The sequence below is a fragment of the Homarus americanus genome, unplaced genomic scaffold (assembly GCF_018991925.1).
Source record: "Homarus americanus isolate GMGI-L3 unplaced genomic scaffold, GMGI_Hamer_2.0 scaffold27042, whole genome shotgun sequence".
In the NCBI taxonomy this organism is placed as follows: Eukaryota; Metazoa; Arthropoda; class Malacostraca; order Decapoda; family Nephropidae; genus Homarus; species Homarus americanus.
In genome coordinates this window covers 545,382-555,000 of record NW_024738151.1, presented here as the reverse complement: position 1 = coordinate 555,000, position 9,619 = coordinate 545,382, and positions in this window count along the sequence as shown.

The window sequence follows — 9,619 nt, the reverse complement described above, 5'->3', positions numbered from 1 at the left end:
GTAAAGGAACTTATGATCATGGCTGTATATGGCAGAATAACAAAGGAGAGGGAAACACCGGAGATACGACACACGTTGTAACAGTAAAGACGTGAAAAATCCTTCATATGACGAACTTAGAAAAGACTTATTTTCTTCATGTTTTTAATGGAGCCGAGGTAATTACGGTAACTAAAAATGGTGTCTCCACAACATTTTAAGTGCTGTTGACGGGACACCCACCTGACACACACACAGACACTGTTGAAGGTCTCGCAGTGATAGTTTGTGTTCAAGGCCTCTGGAGGTCATTGTGTCGTGTGGTAGTGAGTAATAATTCTGGAGTAATCGCCCCCACCCCCTCCCCCCTCTCTTGTTTCTCCCTCCTCCTCCTTCTCCATCTACTATCACTTCTTCTCCGCGGTTCCACCTGTTATCATTCCTCCTCCTACTACTACTATCACTCCTGCTTCTCCTTCTTCACTTACTATGACTCCTCCTCTATTAATATTACTCCTCCTCCTACTCCTCCCCCTCCTACTCCTCCCCCTCCTACTCCTCCCCCTCCTCCTCCCCCATTAACCAACAGCCCTCTCCCTCTTGACACCCTCGCACCATTAAACCATTTCTCCCCCCTCACCCCTTTCTCCTCTTTTGACGCCATCGCCCCTTAACCGATATTCCCCCATTTTCTCCCCCTCTTCTATGTTCTGTTCTTCCTCCACAACCACCATCACCCCTATTTCCTCCACCACAACTACCACCACTCACCCACCACAACCACCACCACCCAGACATTTGCCAACCACAACTACCACCATCCACACACTCCCCCACCACACCCATCACTGTCACTCACCCACCACAATCATTACTACTCCCCCACTACTAGCAACACCCCCACCCCCAGTAGGACGGAAATACCACCCCCCACACACACTCAAAACCACCAACAGTGTTACCAGTCACCTCTAGCAAGACATCCTTCACCAACTCACCATTACCACATATTTTCGTCTGGTACCTTGAGTTACGCTGAAATTTCTCTCGGCTGGTAATAATACAGGTTGGGTGGTGGTAGTTGAGACATAAAGATACGTATTTGAGAGTTGTGATTACGGGGAATTAGATAAAAACAGAGATGATTATAAGGAAGAGAAAGGGTAAGTGTAGTTGGAATTGAAGAAATGGAAAATGAGAGTATTTGGATATTAAAGAGTTGGTGAATGTAAGAAACTCCTCACCATTGCCACCATTTTCTCTCCTCCTTTCTTATCCCCTTCTGTCTATCTCCCCCCCCCCTCCCGCCCTCTTCTCTCCTTCATTCCTTCCTTCCCCCTTCATCACGACCCCAACACCTTCCCTTCCTCCTTTATCACGTCTTCTCCCCGTTTTCACACCCCTCCCCTCTCCAACTCCCTTCACCAACCCCTTTCCCCCTCTCCAGCCCCCAACCCCTTCCATTAACACCGTTCCCCCTCTCCAACACCCTCCATCTTTCCCCTTTCCATCAACCCCATCTCCGTCTCTAACCCCTCCACCTATAACCCTCCCCCATCCCCCTTATATCACGCGCCCTCCATACCCCACCAATTTACACCACCACTACGGATATCGCCTGGCCAACCAACCCCCCCCACACCCACCCACCACACACCCCCACCGCCACATTCAGCTAACCGCAACACCTGCCGTTCCTGCCAGACTCATACGTTCTCGCAAATGTCTGTAGGAAGCTGTAATTTGTTCGCTAAACATTTGTAGTGTTTCTTAATCTCACCCAGTCGATGGCAGGTGTACGAAAACTCACTCAAATGTTCGAATATTGTCGTAGAGTTCCGAACATGTATGTGTACGTTATAGTTTCTAGTTGTTCGTTATCGTTCTTAGTCTTCAAAAGGAGTTCGGAAGCGTTCGAAACCGCTGTAGTCGTTCGAAATATGTTTGTAGTGACTGGTTGGTGGTTTAAATGTTTGAAAGGTGGCTGGTAGTAATTAATTAATCTCTTTCTCTCTCTTTTCTCTCTTCCTCTTGTTCTCTCTCTCTCTCTTTTCTCTCTTCCTCTTGTTCTCTCTCTCTCTCTCTCGTCGCAGTTTAAGACAGAGATAATGACCCCAGAAACCATTTTGCCTGAGAAACTGCGGTGTCTTGATTGGCCAGTCAGCACGCAATAGCCGTCCTGATGACCAATGGCGTGAGAGAGGCAATCGCCGTCATGCACGTGCTGACAGGTGATTGGTCGAGGTTGAGTGAAGGATGGAGATATGGTTTCTTCGTTATAGTAAAATTTTCTCTCTCTCTCTCTCTCTCTCTCTCTCTCTCTCTCTCTCGTTACCGGTATCTGTTTCTATCTATTCGTTGTTATTATTGTTGTTATTATTGCTTATCTATACAGTAAGTGAATGAGTTTTATCTCTGTTAATAAATCTTATTATTTTATTCATTAATTATTATTATTATTATTATTATTATTATTATTATTATTATTTTGCTATTGATTATCTGTGTATTTTACTGTTTTTATTATTATTCACAAATATCTTATTACGTTGTTTGTATAATCACTAATTTGAGCTATTATGCAGCATTAACATAATTATTTTCTTTACTATAATAATTTATCTTAATCTAAATACTTAACTAATTGTTATCGTGTTCTCTCATCATTAACGCAATATTTTTATTTTTATTTTACAAACAGTAGATAATATTTATCTTATCAAAATTACATAATATAATCCCAGTATCTTCCCTCCATTACAATATTTAATTAACAATATTTTTACCTTATCTAAATTATATCATGTAATACCATTAATAGTTTTTTTCCTATAAGAGTATTTAATTTGTATAATATCACGCCATTTCATTAATATTATTCGGCTCTATGATATTATTAACATAAGTCCTGCTGAGCGGCGCTGTTAATGTGTGTTGCTGTTTTCTACATTAAATACAACATTAATGGTTGGGTATGTTGCAGCAGCCCTCGGTAGCTTGATGTAGTCTATGAAATGTCTTCCTTGTACTATATTAAGTTCATCACATATTAAAAGTGTGTGTGTGTGTGTGTGTGTGTGTGTGTGTGTGTGTGTGTGTGTGTGCGTTATCAATACACAGGCAGAACCAACACTACACTGTCTCAATTTTTATCCTCTGAAATATTAGTTTTTTTAATTCTTTATAAAAGCTGGTGTGCTGTCAGCATGAAGAGTCAGCCAGTGTTGAGAGAGAGAGAGAGAGAGAGAGAGAGAGAGAGAGAGAGAGAGAGAGAGAGAGAGTACCCATGACTACTACATAAAGTCTCTCCCTCCCTCACCTTAAGTACTAGGGAAAATATATTGTCTCCCTCCCACTATCACACCTTTCCTCCTCCCTCCCTCCCCCCACCTTCCTCCTCCCTCTCCCACACCTTCCCCCAGCCCATTCCTCCTTCCCAGCCTCCATCTCCCTTCTCCCTCCCTCCCTCCAGCTCTCCTCCTCCTCCTCCCTCCCTCCCTCCCTCCCTCCCCAGCCTTCCTCCCTCCCAGCCTCCATCTCCATCTCTCCCCTCTCTCCCTCCTCCCTCCCAGCCTCCTCCCTCCCTCCCTCCCTCCCTCCCAGCCCTCCTCCCTCCCAGCCTCCTCCTTCTCCCCTCCCTCCCAGCCTCCTCCTTCCCTCCCTTCCAGCCTTCCTCCCTCCTGCGTTACACCAACACCCACAAGACCTCACACAACAATAGGCGTTTGAGTGAGGTGGGTTTAAGACCACGCCCAGCACCTGACTAATGGGTGGTGATGGGGAGTAATGGGTGGTAATGGGGAGTAATGGGTGGTAATGGGGAGTATTGGGTGGTAATGGGAGTATTGGGTGGTAATTGGAAGTAATGGGTGGTGATGGGGTGTAATGGGTGGTGATGGGGTGTAATGGGTGGTAATGGAGTATTGGTGGTAATTGGAAGTAATGGGTGGTGATAGTGTAATGGGTGGCAATGGGGACATTGGGTAATGGAGAGTATTGGGTGGTAATTGAAGTATGGTGGTGATGGGTGTGGGGTGGTGAGGGGACATTGGGTGGTAACTGAAGTAATGGTGTAATGGGGAGTATTGGGTGGTGATGGGGTAATGTAATGGTGGTAATGGGGAGTATTGGGTGGTATGGGTGGTATGGGTGAGTATCAAGTAATGGTGGTATAATGTAATGTATGGTGGTAGGGAGTAATGTAAGTAATGGGAGTATTGGTAATTGAAGAATGGGTGGTGATATGGGGTGTATTGGTAATGGGGAGGAATGGTGGTGGTGGAAGTAGATATAATGGTGGTGATGGGGAGTAATGGGTGGTGATGGGGAGGAATGGGTGGTGATGGGGACTAATGGGTGGTGATGGAGAGTAATGGGTGATGATGAGGAGTAATGGGAGGTAATGGAGAGTAATGGGTGGAAACAATGGAATAATGGGTAATGATGAGGAGTATTTGGTGATGATGGGGCGTAATGGGTGGTGATGGGGTGTAATGGAAGGCTCTGGGGGAATAATGGAGGCGAAGGAAGGATACTGTAATAATAATAATAATAATAATAATAATAATAATAATAATAATAATATATAATAATAATAATAATAATAATAATAATAATAATAATATATAATAATAATAATAATAATAATAATAATAATAATAATAATAATAACACTAACACCTCAAAGACACTTAATTAAAATCGCGGTAAAGACATTATAAAAAATAACTTATCCTGAAACATTAAACTACACGGATAAAACATACTCACCTGTGTTTTAAAAAGGTGTTAAGCAAGGCGTGAGATACAGTGCCAATAATTCAACATCTGACACAGTTGGGTATATTTATGTGCGATATTAAAAGCAGCGGCGTCGGCCAGAAGAGCTCTCCTCGACCATTACAAGTGAGTTATGTTCAGACAGTGTGGGAAAAATGTCGGTTTATATACTGATTTAGAGAGTATCATTCATGTGTGCACGGGGTGTATATACGCGTACAGACAGGCAGACAGACATGTATGTAGGCTTATGTGTTGAAATACGTACACACTAATTCACACACTAATACACACTCACACGCGCGCGCATACACACAGACCTATATATACACACACACATACACATTACAGCAGTGATGGGTAGTGTTCAGTAGATATACTCTCTCTCTCTCTCTCTCTCTCTCTCTCTCTCTCTCTCTCTCTCTTCTATTTCCTTTCTCCAAAATTGATTAGAACCAGTTTACAGTCAGTCATTATCTTGTGGAAACAGTTTACAACCTCTTTTAACCCTCTTGAGCGAGTTTACAGTTACCCTAGAATACGAAAGAACCAGTTGACAGTTACTTTCAACTCTACAGGACCAGTCTCTTGTGTCAGAACCCTGTCGAACCCCTTAGAACTTGCCCCTCCGCCGTACTTACCGTTCTAGAACCTTGAGATGTAGGAATCCGTCGCGTAGCTTTGTCTGACATGACGTAAGCACGGTCTCAGAACCTCCATTGATCCGTAGTTTCAAATGGTTCGTAGAAGGAGCCGTATTTTCAAAAGGTTCGTATAAAGGGCTATAGTTTCAAATGGTTCGTAGGAGGAGCCGTAGTTTCAAATGGTTCGTATAAGGGGCCGTAGTTTCAAATGGTTCGTATAAAGGGTCGTAGTTTCAAAAGGTTCGTATAAAGGGCCGTAGTTTCAAATGGTTCGCATAAGGGGCCGTAGTTTCAAATGGTTCGTATAAAGGGCCTTAGTTTCATATGGTTCGTATAAGGGGCCGTAGTTTCAAATGGTTCGCATAAGGGGCCGTAATTTCAAATGGTTCGTATAAAGGGCCGTAGTTTCAAATGGTTCGTATAAAGGGTCGTAGTCTCAAATGGTTCGTATGAAGGGCCGTAGTTTCAAATGGTTCGTATAAAGGGCGTAGTTTCAGGTTCGTATAAGGGCCGTAGTTTCAAATGGTTCGCATAAGGGCCGTAATTTCAAATGGTTCGTATAAAGGGCCGTAGTTTCAAATGGTTCGTCGTAGCTATGGCCTTCATTTTGTTAGTTTTTTCTTATTTTTTTGCACTCACTTTCTTTTTTCCCTCGTGTAATTGTGTAACGGAGAAAGACAGAAAAAGAGAGAGAGTTATGAGTGACTTAAGCCTTTCTGGTTAATTGTCTCGTCTCTGAAATAAGTTTTGACTTTGATTAAATTACAGCGGCCATGTTATTGTCTTGAGCCTTCCTGCAATGGGTCTTTACGCCGTTTATTTATTTTTTACTTTTTTATTTTTTTTATTTATTTTTTTTTTATGTACAAATGAACGCGACTTTTTTTTCTCTCCATATCATTAAGTTGTGGGTGATGGATGAGAGGCATTGTGGGAGGCGTTGAATTTGTTTATTTGTTTTATTCATTGTAATGTTTTTGTTATTGTTGTTGTTGATGATGGTGTTATTATTATTATTATTATTATTATTATTATTATTATTATTATTATTACAGGGGGATAATTTGTGAAAGTTTGTTAATTTATTAGTACGTCTCTCTCTCTCTCTCTCTCTCTCTCTCTCTCTCTCTCTCTCTCTCTCTCTCTCTCTCTCTCTCTCTCTCTCTCTCTCTCTCTCTCTCTCGATAGCTTACAGAACCTCTGCGTCAGTACATACATCACCAGCTTGATAAATTACACCAAGATCTCTTACTCGTAAATCACCAGCAGTGTGTGTAAAGTGTGAATGTGTGTGTGCATAGTGTGTGTGTGTGTGTGTATAGTGTGTGTGTGTGTGTGTGGGTTGACCCCTCGCCTCTGTAGGATATGAAAGTCATTCGTTATGTAACTTTTTATTTCGATTGTTCCAAGAAGACTAATGAATGACTTGATATTTTTTTCTAATATTTTTTACAAGTGTTGTAAGTGGCGACCATTGTGTGTCTGTCTGTCTGTCTGTCTGTCTATTATCACTCTCTTTTGGTCGTATTCATTCAACTACTTAAAGTTTCATTGTTATTTACCATCAAATACTCCACATTCTATTATTATTATTATTATTATTATTATTATTATTATTATTATTATTATTATTATTATTGTTATTATTATTATTATTATTATTATTGTTTGTTATTATTATTATTATTATTATTATTATTATTATTATTGTTGTTGTTGTTGTTGTTGGCATTATTATTATTATTATTATTATTATTATTATTATTATTATTATTATTATTATTATTATTATTGTTATTATTATTATTATTATTATTATTATTATTGTTGTTGTTGTTGTTGTTGTTGTTGTTGTATTATTATCCTTGTGTTTAATATTATAATACTCAAACTCTTCTCTCTCTCCTCCTCCACAGGTAATGTATCCTGACCTTGGAATTAATTACCAGCTCAGGTGAGTGTGTGGTACAGATGGGTCCATAGTCTTGGCCGTGTCACCCTGAAGGAGGAGGTGAGAGGGGGAGTGGAGGAGGACGAGTAGGAGTAGGAAGAGGGTGAGTAGAGAAAGAGACAAAGGGAGAGAAGCAAGATAAGTGGAGGATAAGGAAGAAGAGGAAGTAAAATGAGAAGGATGGCAGGAAGAGGAGGGGAAGGAAGGGGGGACTTAGAACCATTGATAGAAGGGGAAAAAGAGAGGAATAAAAATAAAGAATGGTTGAGAGAAGAAGAAGAGAAGTAGAAGCTGTGGATGATGGAGAATGATTAGCTTAACTGACCATAAACAAAAGATGATTAGGTTATCATACTCAGGGAATGACAAGAAATACCAAGATATCATATACTTAAGGGATCACGCTATCATACTTAAGGGATCACGATATCATACTTAAGGGGTCACGCTATCATACTTAAGGGTTCACGATATCATACTTAAGGGGTCACGCTATCATACTCTAAGGGTCACGCTATCATATCTCGCCATCATACTTAGGGCGCTATCATACTTAAGGGGTCACGCTATCATACTGGGTCACGATATCATACTTAGGTGGTCACGCCATCATACTTAAGGGGTCACGCTATCATACTTAAGGGATCACGCTATCATACTTAAGGGGTCACGCTATCATACTTAAGGGTCACGCTATCATACTTAAGGGTTCACGATATCATATCAGGTGGTCACGCTATCATACTCTAGGGGTCACGCTATCATACTCTAAGGGGTCACGCTTATCATACTTAAGGGTTCACGATATCATACTTAAGGGTTCACGATATCATACTTAAGGGGTCACGCTATCATACTTAAGGGGTCACGCTATCATACTTAAGGGTTCACGATATCATACTTAGGTGGTCACGCTATCATACTTAAGGGGTCACGATATCATACTTAAGGGTTCACGATATCATACTTAGGTGGTCACGCTATCATACTTAAGGGGTCACGCTATCATACTTAAGGGGTCACGCTATCATACTTAAGGGGTCACGCTATCATACTTACGGGTTCATGCTATCATACTTAAGGGATCACGCTATCAAACTTAAGGAGATCGTTTTTTTTATCATAGATTAAAGCCGCAGTAGTGGCCGAGTGGTCAAAACCCTCACCTTCTGTTCTAAGGGGTTCTTGGTTCGATCACGGTGAACTCTTAACTACCTAACTTTACAGAAGGGTAAGTGAAAGATGTCGAGTGCAGTGCTGAACGTATCTCTCTCTCTCTCTCTCTCTCTCTCTCTCTCTCTCTCTCTCTCTATATATATATATATATATATATATATATATATATATATATATATATATATATATATATATATATATATATATATATATTTCTACATGGCGGCCAATATGACGTCTATATATCGCTGAGACTCTACCGTAACTGAGTCTTTTTATACTAAGTTAAAGAATGACATTTAATATATGAACCATTAATTTAATCCATCATTAACAATTAATTTCCCCTTCATAATCCTTTTATTCCCCCTCAGAATCCACTTATTTCCCCCTTCAATAAATATTTATTTCCCCCTCAGAAATTATTTCTTTCCCCCTTCAGAAAGCATAATACTTCCCCAGCAGAACCTAATTCTTTGTTGTTCACCCTCAAACTATTTATTTCCCCATGAGGAGTCACTTAATTTCCCGTCAAAGGAATGATCAGGGAAGCGGCGATCAAACCCAAGTTATTTTTTCCCCCTTGTTGATGTCCACTACTTTTCTTCTCTCAAGCTATTTACTTCCTCCGCCCAAGCCACTTACTCCCCGACAAAAGCCACTTACTTTCCCTACAAAAGCCACATATTTCTCCCACCCATGCTACTAATTTCTCCTCACATATGCCACTTCCCCCCAAAAAGCCACCAAGTTTCCCCTCCACTCTTCTTTGTCCTTCACCCTCCTCCTTTATTTCCCCACTAAGCCAATTATTTCCCCCGCCCCTACAATTTACTTCCCTCCACCCAAGCCATTAATTTCCCTCAACCAAGCCACTAACTTCCACCACCCAAGCCATTAATTTCCCCCCAACCAAGCCACTAACTTCCCCCACCCAAGTCATTAATTTCCCCCACCCAAGTCATTAATTTCCCCCAACCAAGCCACTAACTTCCCCCACCCAAGCCATTAACTTCCCCCAACCAAGCCACCACCACCCCCTTAAAGCCACCTCCTTGGCTCTCACCCTCAAGCTTGAAGTAACAAGAAA